This window comes from Sorex fumeus, unplaced genomic scaffold, assembly GCF_029834395.1.
Source record: "Sorex fumeus unplaced genomic scaffold, SorFum_2.1 ptg000015l, whole genome shotgun sequence".
In the NCBI taxonomy this organism is placed as follows: domain Eukaryota; kingdom Metazoa; phylum Chordata; class Mammalia; order Eulipotyphla; family Soricidae; genus Sorex; species Sorex fumeus.
The window spans coordinates 21819609-21833352 of NW_026606072.1; positions in this window are offsets into that span (position 1 = coordinate 21819609).

Sequence of the window (13744 nt, forward strand, 5' to 3'; positions counted from 1 at the left end):
TTCAAAGGGGATCTTATATAGGCCTTCACTGGCCGTTACAGCAGAGCCTGCACATTTCATAGCCAATAGATTTGTAACAACATATACTTTCTTAACCAATCCATTTAAAAGTACCTCACTCCTTAGCCTATAGATTCAAAGATCAGCATTTACGTACATTGATTGTCAGCACAAGCAAGGTTATAGCTGGAATCATTAAGCCTTAGGTAATCTCCCTTGACCATCCTCCTTTTGAGTTACCCAAGTCTGCAGGGTGCTTTAGTGAGACAATACACTCCAAGAAAGGGCAATTTCCCCCAAACACCGCATCCTGGCATCCTGAGTTATCCTTTACCCAAGTCTGCAGGGTGCTTTACTGAGACAATACATTTCAGGAACAGTAAATACACCTGAATCCTGTCACATTTGGTTTAGAAAGAAGTTATGCCCTGTTCACTTTCCAAGTCCCATCTCCCCCAGGTGCAAAGCAGCCAAGCAGCTTTACAGAAAGCAATGTTGCAAGTTAGCTAAAGTACACAAAAATTTGATGCCCTAATATGGATTCTTTCAGTATGACTTATTTATATATATTTATTTATATGGAGTATCTATAGTATGTAGCACGTAATAATATACAAATTTGGATAATTTAATAAAACTATCTTTATCTAGGCTGGAAAATATCTCAAAGGACAAAACACATGCTTTACTTGTGGAAAACCAGGGTTTTATCATTAGAACTACATGGTCACTCAATATTTTAGGAAACAACCCTTGAAAACTGCAGTGACAGTAGCCCAAAAGCAAACCCTGAATGTGTCCTAAGACCCAATTCAAAACAAATAAAAACTATTTTAGCAGTCTAATAAGTACATAATTTTTAACCTGGTCAGCATATGCTTTAAAAATATCCTTGTGAAACAGCTTGCCTGCAACTTCCTTCATGTTTGTGTGATATATTTAGTGCAATTAAAATTTTGGCTTCTGAAACAAAGTCTTTCAGACTCTGTCAAAAATATTTCTGCCACTCAATCATAAGAAAGTTTCTTGAATTTTTATTTACGTACAATTTCATATTTGTAACAGTTTTATGCTAGGAAAGTTGAATATTTTCCACCTTCTTTTCAAATAAAGATATCTATAAATAAATATAAAGTATGAGAAAAAAATTGAAAATATTATATAAATTATAAGAATTTTCTGTCATAAGTTATGCATATATATCTGTTTATTACAAGTAGAATACACCGTAAGAAGAAAAATCATTCCTTAATGCTGAAATTTATTTTTACCCCCATTTATATTTATTTTGGGGGACATACCTAAAGGTGCTCAGAGTTCACTCCTAGCTCTGTGCTCAGGAATTACACTCCTAGCAGAATCAGGGACGATAAGTTTTGTTGGGTAATTGAACCATGTTGGCTGCTTGCAAGCCAAGAGTATTACCAACTGTACTATGTTTCTGGGCTGGACCGATAGCACAGTGGGGTAGGGCATTTGCCTTGCAAGCGGACAACATGGCCGACCCGAGTTCAATTCCTCCACCCCTCTCAGAGAGTCCAGCAAGCTACCGAGAGTATCTCACTCGCACAGCAAAGCCTGGCACACTACCTGTGGCTTATTCGATATGCCAAACACAATAACAACAAAGTCTCATGATGGAGACCTTACTGGGCCCACTCAAGCTAATCGATGAACAATGGGAGGACAGTGACAGTGACTATGTTTCTGGTCCCACTATCTCCATTTGTTTTAAAAAACCAATACCTAGACTCATGGAAAAATTATCTCATATTTTATATTCATATATAGACTCAAAAATAAAATAGGGGAGTTTTGAGGGTAACATTTTAAAACTCATTCTCATATAGACATTTTAAAATCTTTCCTTAATGGGAGAAACAGCATGTGTCAGATTAACAAGAACAAGACTTTACAACTCCTAAATTTTAAATGGTCTCTGATCTCTTCTATGACTCTTTTGTGGAAAAGAAAAACTTAAGTTAATCACATACTGTGACATTTTGTAATTATTTAAATATATACATTGAGAACTTTGGATACTTTTTAAAAATCAGATCTATCAAACTATAATTCTTTATCAATAAATTCTACCCTATTTAATTTAATATTAAGAGTTTCACAGAAACTCTTCAGTGCTACCCTTGAGAACGTCATGCGACGACTGGAATGGGAAGGAATGGGAGTGAAGATAGATGGTTGGCACCTACATCACCTTCGCTTTGCTGATGACATCATTCTAATAACACCAAACATCAGCCAAGCGGCACAAATGCTGGCCGACTCCAACTCTGAGTATGGAAAGGTTGGACTACAGCTGAATCTCACAAAGACAATGTTCATGAGAAACAGTCTTCTTCCTGACGTTCCATTCACTCTCAATGGAACAACCATCTCTGAATGCAACAGTTATGTGTACCTAGGTCGAGAAGTCAACATGACGAATGACCTGGCACCTGAGTTGCGCAGGAGGAAGAGAGTGGCTTGGAACGCCTTCAAGAGCGTCAAAGAAATAACTAAGAGGACGAAAAACCTCCAGCTCTGAGCACATCTCTTCGATTCCACTGTTTTTCCTGCATTAACATATGCCTCAGAAACTTGGGCCCTACGAAAACAGGATGAGTACACTATTCGGGTCTCTCAAAAAGGAATCGAAAGAGCTATGCTTGGAGTATCACGCTTCACTCAAATGAGAGAGAGAATTTCGGAGTTCCGACCTCCGTCAATGCTCAAGAATCAGGGATGCTGTCTCGTTTGCCAAGGCATCGAAAATCAAATAGGCTGGACACATAAGGAGATTTAGAGATGATCGCTGGACTAGAGCCATTACCGATGGGATTCCACTGGACGTCAAAAGATCACATGGACGCACACTTATGAGATGGTCAGACTTCTTTGTCAAGACCCTGAATGATCAGTTTGAGGCTCTTCATATTCCTAGAATGAGCAGATGCCATTGGGCTACGCTATCACGCAACAGGGATGAATGGAGACGTTACAGGCACCTGCTCGAGCAAATTGATGAATAACGAGATATCAAGTGATCAAGTGATTTAATATTATAGATCCAATATTTTTTTGCAAATAGAGTCATGCATTTGTATTTCTATTGCTCCAAATGACAAATTTATGACTCTGCTACATAAAACCTGAGAATAATTAATCTTTTTTCTGTTCTTGGAAGTTTGCCTTTTTCTGAATCTAATTGTTTGGGTCTGGATTCTTTCATTTAACTCAGTCTATCTATTTGAGGTGTATCCATCTTGTTGCACTTATTAGTAGTTTGTTCATGTTTCATTGCTGAGCAGGATTGTGTTATAGAATGTATTTATATACATACTTATATATGTACATATATATATACACGAGTAAACACACACACACATACACACACATTTTTAGTCTAATACAAAATTTCTACTTCCCTAATGACCCTGAAAATAAAATACTGTTTAGACAATAACATATCGTCAGAAAGTACTTATATTATTTTTGCATTGCATGCCTTTTTAAGTTTTGTTTTATTTCAGGAGTAGTGCTCAGGAGGATTCAGGACCCCTTGCAGCAATTCTCTGCCTAGCTGGTTTACAGTTCAATGAGAGGGCTAGAAGTAATCAGGACTGTACCTAGAGGTGCAAACTGGGGATCAAATGGGGACCAGCCTAAGGCAAGGCATATGCCTGAACTCCTGTGCTATGTCTCTTGCCCTAATATTGTACTTTTTTCTTTTCTTTTTGTTTTATTTCCTCTTCTCATATCTCATATTTCAAAATAGTCTTTATTAATAGAAAATTGGATATTCTTGCCCTCTAAAGCATAAGTACTTTTATGTTTATGTTTACTGCTTCACTTTAACAATTTCTAGTTGTCTTACTTTGTTTTCTTGCTGTTACGAGTTCCATATATATATTTATATTAGCCTCTTATTACCTATGTGGTGTAATTGAATTAAATTTAAACAACTTAAGTGTTTATAGAACCTCAACGTTTAATATTTCCAAGTGCATTTTAACTCTTGATATTACAATTTACTTTTTATATTTTGTTTTGTAAATACTGAGTATAGCCAGGGGTTTATATCTGGTTATGCTCAGTATTTATTTCTGACTCTCTCCTCAGGAACTACTCCTGGTGGTGTTCAGGGGACCATATATAGAGTGCTGGGGATAGAACCCGGATTTTCCAAGTGCAAGGCAAGTGCCCTAGCCTTTTACTATCTCTCAATCTCCCATAATTTACATTCTTACAGTGGATATTTATTAAGTAATTATTATAATTTTAGTTATTTTACACTGGGGCTGAAGCAATAGCACAGAAGTAGGGCGCTTGCCTTGCACGCAGCCAACATGGCCGACTCAAGTCCGATTCCTCCGCCCCTCTCAGAGAGCCTGGCAAGCTACCGAGAGGATCTCGCCCGCACAGCAGAGCCTGGCAAGCTACCCGTGAGGTACTCGATATGCCAAACACAGTAACAACAAGTCTCATGATGGAGACGTTACTGGGCCCTCTCGAGCAAATTGATGAACAAGGGGAGGACCGTTACCGTTACCGAGTCATTTTACACTAGTCCTTTCAATCTTTAAAACTAATGTAATATTAGAGTATTCATTCTTCACTTAACTATATTTCCTTTTGTTTTCTATTTCCTTCTTTTCATCCCCTTTGTAGCTGTTGTGGTGCAATTGAATCCTATGTTTTGGTGCTTGCACACTTGGACACAGTTCTCTAACACTTGGACGTTGTAAGCTAGATGTCATTCTTGTTGTATCAGGGATCACTAGAGCAGTTTCATGATCACACTCAATGATGTGGAAAAGTGCCAGTGTTTAAACTCATGGTTTTATCTTGCAAGGCTGGTGCCCTGCCTCTGAGTTGCATACATGCTTTTTAAAATAAAAGCCGTAGAGTAGAAAGTGCACAGGCTCCCTAATCAACATCAACATTCTGTACGAGTGTGCTTAACTTTGAATTCATCAGTAATGATTTTGGCTGGGTCACTGACACTGAAATAAATAATCTAATTAGGACAAGCTGATTCAGCAGAGATAACTCTGGGAAAGAAAAGATGTAAAAAAAGTCCAAGACCTTTTTGTACACTTGCAAACATCATAAGTAAAATTTCTTGGCTCAGTTTTCTGTGTTGGTTTCCAGTACCAGTACTCTTGATTTTTTTTCCTTTTGGAATTTTTCCATTTTATAGACTTTAATTAAGGCTCTTGTTTTGAAATATTTTACCTTAACTTCAACTGTGTTTACACAGCTAGATTACTAAACAGAGTTTTTACTTAAAAATTGTTAAGAGAGGGGCTGGAGCAATAGCACAGTGGGTAGGGCATTTGCCTTGCACGCGGCCAACCCAGGTTCGATTCCCAGCATCCCATATGGTCCCCTGAGCACCACCAGGGTTGATACTTGAGTGCAGAGCCAGGAGTAAACCCTGTGCATGGCCAGGTGTGACCCAAAAAGCAAAAAAAAAAAATTGTTAAGAGAAGAATCTGAAATACCTCCAGTTTAATTGTTAAAATTTCAGAATTTCAAAATCGCACAGCTACTACTGCAGCCACATGACATTATATGTTATTCATAACCAGCAATAGAAAAAATTGTCTATTTTTGCCTTTTTGGCAGATCTGAGTGTTGGGGTAAAATACAAATAATATTGGTGCATCAGGTGTCAAAATATTGAATGTAATCAAAGTAGAGAGAGAGTAATGTGGATGTCATCTGGTCGACAGGTAGGGGGAGGGTGTGGGATGAAGGTATACTGGGATTTTTGGTGGTGGAGAATGGGCACTGGTGAAGGTATGGGTATTTCATTGTATGACCAAGACTTAAACCCAAAAGCTTTGTAACTGCTCTCACAGTGATTCAATAAATAAAATTATGAAAAATGAAAAAAAAAGTAAGGTGGAGTTCATGCCCAATTCAATCAGTCTAATCAGTGGCTGAATTAATAGCAGTACTCCTACATTTAAAAAATTGTTGAGAAGAGTGATTTATAATGAATATTTATTACCCTGAAACTCACTAAAATACAAGTGATCACTGAAAAATGTAACTTTTCAAGTAGACTTGTTATGTGAAATAGCAAGGTAACAACTGCAGATATCAAATAATGTTTTAGATCTATACGCTATAGCTTTATTTATTTATTTATTTTTTTATTAGTGAAACACCATGAGGTACAGTTGTAGATTTACAAATTTTTCTGCTTGGGTTTCAGTTATACAATGATCAAGTACTCATCTCTCCACCAGTGCCCATTTTCCACCAGCATGGGTCCCAGTATCCCTCCCACCGCCCATCAACCCCATCCCACCCTGCCTCTGTGGCAGGGCATTCCCTTTTGTTCTCTCTCTCCTTTTGGGTGTTGTGGTTTGCAAAAGAGGCATTGAGTGGCAATCATGTTTGGTCTATAGTCTACTTTCAGCATGCTTCTCGATCCTGGGAGGATCCTCCCAACACCCTTTATTTGGTGCTCCCTTCTCTCTCTGAGCTCCCTTTTCCCCTAGAATGTGTGGCTCACCTCCAAGTCATGGAGCAAAATTCCTGGTAAAAATCTCGGCCACTCTTGGGTGTTAATCTCCTATTTTGTTACTTTATGTCCCCCAGATTAATGCAATCTTTCTATCTATCCCTCTCTTTCTGACTCATTTCACTTAGCATGAAACTTTCCATGTAGTACCACTTGAATGTAAATTTCATGACTTCATCTTTTCTAATAGCTACATAATACTCCATTGTGTAGATGTACCAAAGTTTCTTTAACCAGTCATCTGTTCTTGAGCACTCAGGTATTTTCCAGATTCCGGCTATTGTAAAGAGTGCTGCAATGAACAAACAAGTGCAGATGTCACTTTGACTATACTTTTTTGCCTCTCTAGGATATATTCCCAGGAGCTGTATTGCTGGGTCAAATGGGAGCTCTATTTCTAATTTTTTGAGAATCGTCCATACTGTTTTCCAGAAGGGCTGAACCAGTTGGCATTCCCACCAGCAGTGAAGGAGTGTCCCTTTCTCGCCACATCCGCGCCAGCATCGATTGCTTTTGTTCTTTTGAATGTGGGCCAGTCTCTGAGGTGTGAGATGGTATCTCATTGTGGTTTTGATCTGCATCTCCCTGATGATTAATGATGTAGAGCATTTTCTCATGTGCTTTTTTGCCATTCAAATTTCTTCTTTGAGAAAGTTTCTGTTCATTTTTTGATTGGGTTGAATGTTGTCTTCTTGTGGAGTTCAACCAGTACTTTGTTTATTCTTGATATTAACCCCTTGTAGGATGTGTATTCGGCGAATATCCTTTCCCATTTTGTAGATTGTCTTTGTATTTTGGTCACTGTTTCTTTTGAGGTGCAGAAGCTTCTTAGTTTATGATAGTCCCATTTATCTTTCTCTGTTTTCCCTTGCTTGGCCAGTGGTGTGACATCTTTGAAGATACCATTATATAAGCTCTTGCTTTAGATAGCTAAAGATTCACCATATTTCTAGTTCATCTCCATGTCAAAGCCCCTTAGTTAAACCACAGGTAATAACATGCCCAACCATAACAATCACGCAATTTAAAAGAATAATTCTGATTATAGCATTAGTAGGACAATTCTTTTGCATCCCGTAAGACTATTACCTTTATTTGATAACATATTTTCACTGATTATTTGTATTATGAATAATAGAGGCTACCTATCATCTAATCTGTTGCACATACATTTCCACAAATTCAGATAACTCTTGAAAGGCAAATTATCTTTAGATTACAGTAGCACTGTAGCACTGTCTTCTCGTTATTCATCGATTTGCTCAAGCGGGTCCAGTAACATCTCCATTGTGAGACTTGCTGTTACTGTGTCTGGCATGTAGAATACATCACGGGTATTTAAATTATTAAGTATCAGTAGGTTTAGAATAAAAATAAAATGACATATGATAAGTGATGAAGTCTTTGACATCTTGCTGGTTGTGGAAGTGAATAACCTTAGTAGACCAAAGGCATAAATATTAACACTGTTGAAGCCATGTTATGCCAACAACAATAAAACGTTTTTTTAAAAAAAGGGGAAATAATAATGGTTAAGTGTTTTAGATTCTATCAGTGGGAAGTAGTGTAAGTAATTATTTTACACCATCATATTAAAATATATATTTATACATATAACACTTCATGTGAATAAAATGTAAAACAATATTAACTGTATATAAAATAAATCTCTAAATTTATTAAATCTTCGGAAGTTTAATGTGGCAGTATTACTTATAATGATTTAATTCAATGAAACTTTACTTCTTTGCTACAATTTGGATAGAGTTGAAGAGTAACTGATATGTCAGAAGGAGAAAAGCAAATACCAGATGCTCTCAATCATAGAGATTATATGGAAAGACACATAGCAAGGGAAAACACTGTGGCCAATGAAAGAAAACCCTTACATTTTGCCAGCCGAACTAAGGTTACCAGAGTAGTGTGATGGCGAAAGAACTTAAGGTCCATGATGGAAAGTTATTGGCACTTTGATAGTAGCCATAATGTGGTAATATTGTGCTCTTCAGACATATAAAAACTTTACTCAATAATTTAATTTTACTAATGGAGTTTTTCTTTGTGGAGATATACACAAGTAGGTTGACAGTTTATGACACTACTGAATTTTCTATTTTTCAGGTTGAAAAGCTGTTCTGCATTGCATAGACGATAAGCTAATGACATAAAACAGATTACATACTTTCACAACTAGTTCTCATAATTTGATCTGTATAGTGATATAATAACATAAGAAAAAATAATTGGTAATGATCAGTTGACAAAAGTCATTTTTACATTTAATGTTTCAATTTAATTGAACATAAGAAAAATATAAGCAATAATATACATCACTTACTGATAAAGAAAAGCATAACATATATCTGTCAATTCAATTCATAGGCAAAATCAAATTTTTCTTTAAAAAATTAAATAATACTATATTACTGATACTTATTAATGATACTATATTAATTTTATGTTAATCATTATTTTTATGAAATATTTTAAAAATTTTATTATCTAAATTATTTTTGGCATAACTTTGCTTCAAAGTCCAGAGAGAGACTACAGTATGTCAGGTGCTTGTCTTATAATTGGCTGACCCAGATTTGGTCCCCAGTAGAACTAGGAGTGATTCCCTAATGCAAGTTAGGACTTATCTCTGAATTTAGCAGGTTGTGGCACCATGCTTCCCCCTACCAAAAAACAATATACATTTCAGTTAAAACTAGTTGTGGACACATTGCCGTACAGAGAGAAGAAGGATCACATGGAGGGCTGGCTCCACAGTTCCCGGAGAAGAAACCAGGTTCCAAAAAGTGACGAGATCACTGGGAAGTCCCAGATGGGGTAGGTGTCGCATCCCGCCTCCCCCAGATGGAACCCCAGTGACCAGAAGCCTCCACAAGCATAGCTCGAGTATGCGGGAACTAGGACTTCTCCTCCAAACCGCCGGGATCATCCCGGCCCCCATACAACCTCTGATCCCGGAAGTCACGCCCACGACCCGCCCCCCAGCACCATCTTTGCGGCACATTGCCGTACAGAGAGAAGATGGACCACATGGAGGGCTGGCTCCACAGCTCCCGGAGAAGAAACCAGGTTCGAAAAAGAGCCGAGATCACTGGAAAGTCCCAGATGGGGTAGGTCCCACATCCCGCCTCCCCCAGATGGAACCCCGGTGACCAAAAGCCTCCACAAGCATAGCTCGAGTATGCGGGAACTAGGACTTTTCCTCCAAACTGCGCGGCCGCTTATGCGGCCGCGCAACATCTCTGTATATACAAAGTGATCAATAGGAAGTAAATCACCCAACGTTTCTCCCTGAAAATCAGAGTTAAGTTTGGAGCACGGCCACAGCCCCAGAAGCACAAGGACTTAATGCAGAACCCAGCAGCTTGGAGCAGAAAAGTGAACGGACTATGCGTTAATCCAGGCCATCATGTCTGCCCGGAGGGGAAAGGGTGTTGCCCCATTCACCCTCTCCTCTCAGGAAAGAAGATGGCGGCCACATGAGCGCCTTGTGGAGAGCAGGTGTGAGCCGGGGGTGCGGGGGCGACAAAAACCTCATGGGAAGGGGGATGTTCTGGTCCGTCCTACATGCCCTACCGAGGTCACCAGTTGCCCTCCACGAGCGGCTCTCCAGCACGGCCACAGCCACGGCCCCAGAAGCACAAGGACTTAATGCAGAACCCAGCAGCTTGGAGCAGAAAAGTGAACGGACTATGCGTTAATCCAGGCCATCATATCTGCCTGGAGGGGAAAGGGTGTTGCTCCCTTCCGCCCTCCTCCCTCTGGAAAGAAAGATGGCGGCCACATGGGAGCCTTGTGGACAGCAGGTATCAGCCAGGGATGCGGGGACGACAAAAACCTCATGGGAAGGGGGGCGTTCCGGTCCGTCCTTCATGCCCTACCGAGGTCACCAGTTGCCCCCCACGAGCGGCTCTCCAGCACGGCCATGGCCCCAGAAGCACAAGGACTTAATACAGAACCCAGCAGCTTGGAGCAGAAAAGTGAACGGACTATGCGTTAATCCAGGCCATCATGTCTGCCCGGAGGGGAAAGGGTGTTGCCCCATTCACCCTATCCTCTCTTGAAAGAAGATGGCGACCACATGGGTGCCTTGTGGAGAGTGAGCTGGGGGTGTGGGGGCGACTAAAACCTCATGGGAAGGGGGGCATTCCAGTCCATCCTTCACGCCCTACCGAGGCCGCCAGTTGCCCCCCACGAGCGGCTCACCAGCACGGCCACGACTTCAGAGCACAGAAACCAATCTCTTAATTATCTGACCATTCCAGTCCATCCTTCATGCCCTACCGAGGCCGCCAGTTGCCCCCCACGAGCGGCTCACCAGCACGGCCACGACTTCAGAGCACAGAAACCAATCTCTTAATTATCTGACCATTCCAGTCCATCCTTCATGCCCTACCAAGGCCGCCAGTTGCCCCCGACGAGCGGCTCACCAGCACGGCCACGACTTCAGAGCACAGAAACCAATCTCTTAATTATCTGACTCTCATTAGAAATACTTCCAGGGTTAATTAGCAAAATAGCGGAAATCCAAAACCAACATTTAATTCTTGAACCCAGCTGTAGAAAGCGAATCACTTCACAATGCTTTCTCAGCATGTCTGATGTGGGGGGAGGGGGTAAACTCTAAATAATAGTGGTGCATCTTTTATTGAAACAATGAATCTAACCAAAGCAGATAGAGTGTCAACTAGAATTTATCTGCCTCGCAGGCAATGGGAGGGGTGGGGGGTGGGGTTTTATTGGGGTTCTTCATGGTAAAAAATAAGTATTGGTAAAGGGAAAGGTGTTTGATATTTGCATGACTGAGAACTAAACCTGAAAGCTTTGTAACTTTTCCCACAGTGATTCAATAAATAAATAAATTATTTTTTAAAAAATAAATAAATAAAAGGCAAGCTATTGTGCTATTACCTGAAAAATAAAATAAAATAAAACTAGTGTTGTCATTAGCACAATCCTGTACTTGTCTAATTTATTATAAGAATCATACATCTAAACATATAGAATTCCCATTGTATACAAGGATTTTGCCACATGAAATTATGTAATCACTAGGCGTTTTTAATCCTAACCATGTCATTAGACATATAATTTTTTCATATGAATTATTCTGCTTTACTCCAGTATATAAGTTGAAATTACCAAAGCTTGCAAAAAAGAACACTGAAGTGGGTAAAAAGTATTAAACTCTCTAAATTCTTTACTCCTTTGCTGACTTTACTATCTTTAAGTATTCTGAATTCTTTGTTAACTTTACTATCTTTAAAAATTATGAACCGTCAATGATCAAACAAGCTTAAATTTAATAAATTAGAAGAATTATATATCAAACTTATGAGCAGCAAACAAATATGAACATAGAAATCCACCAGATGTACTCTGGAGTAAGAACAAAAACATCAAATAGTAACTAAATATACCAATAATATTTGTGCTGGGGCTGGAGCGATAGTACAGAAGGTAGAGCGTTTGCCTTGCACACGGCACACCTGAGTTCAATTCCAAGCATCCCATATGGTCCCCCAAATCCTATATGGTCCCCCGAGCATTTCCAGGAGTAATTCCTGAGTGCAAAGCCAGGAGTAACCCCTGTGCATCCCTGGGTGTGACCCAAAAAGTGCAAAATAAAAATTGTGTTGTTCTCAATCTAGGATTATTATTAATATTTTAAAATAAAATATGTATGCAGATGTATAAAAGGTTTTATCTATCATTGCTGGAATCTTGTCAGTTTATTGCAATGAAAAAAAGCAAACATATACAAATCAATATAAGAGAACTGTATAAGATAGAAGTCACATCTTTCATGATTCGTGTTTTGATTTACTGACACCTCTGAAGAATCGCTGGTGACAAAGAAAGAAAATGCACTCTAAATTAAAAACATCCCTTGAAATTAAAAGCCTAATGACAAAGCCTAATAGATTTCATTTGTATTTGATCTTTGTGCTGACATCATATTTAGCTTGGTAATTTTAGCTATGAACATTGAATCAATAACTCAATGATCTTAGCTTTGTTGATGTACAGTTTTATCTTACATCATCTATAAAACATTTATAAGTAGCCATTTATAATATGAATGTTTGAATATGAAGGTTTGAGTACAATATCTCTTGAAATGATAAACAGCTATTAGTTCATATATCTCTGTTAAGTAATGTTACAAATAAACTCCCAAATGGATGTTGCAGAATCATTCAACACCACAGGACAGGCAGAGTGTATCACTTTATCATATTTTTGGCAGTCACAACGTCAGGGTTACGAACTCAAATTTAAGGGATGTCAGCTGCATTTCTATCAAAAGTTAGCTTTTATTAGAATGAAATATTGATTTATTCCTGAAGAAGATGAAGGAAACCAAATAGTAAGAAGAAGCATGTTATTATTGGTAATATTTTAACATAGCATTTTAACATGAGTTAATTAATTTATATATTTTATTTGGGGAGGTGTTTGTTATTTCTATTGCTAATTTAAACATAATTTAAAATATATTTAGTATCAAATTCTAAATATAATTTTTCTATAATTTTATATCATCATTATAAGAATGTGCTTGATACTCCATTAGTAGTCCTTTTGACTCCTATAAGATACATAAAAAGTACATATTTTATAGAAACATGTCTGATTCTTACTAATTTTCACAATCACGATCATCCTGTTGTTCGTCGATTGCCTCAAGCAGGCACGAGTAACGTCTCCTTCTTCCTAGACCTGGGATTTTAAAACAGCCATATTCAGGGCTGGAGCGATAGTGCAGTGGGTAGGGCGTTTGCCTTGCATGCGGCCGACCCAGGTTCTATTCCCAGCATCCTATATAGTCCCTTGAGCACCACCAGGAGTAACTCCTGAGTGCAGAGCCAGGAGTAACCCCTGTGCAATGCCAGGTTTAACCCAAAAAAAGCAAAAAAAAAAAAAGCCATATTCAATGCTTTTTCAGGGTTAGGAGAATGAGATCCATCATTGTTACTGGTATTTGGCATATTGAGTACAACACAGGAAGTTTGCCAGACTCTGCCGTGTGGACAGGATACTTTCGGTAGCATGCCAGTTTTCTAAAGGAAAAATGAGATAATAAGTTGTCGAGCAGAGGCTAATACGGCCGCGTGCTTCCGGGAGCTGGGTTTTATATTCTCTGCGTCTTGGCTATTGATGGTACCAACCTGGCGCTGCATAGTACTCCAT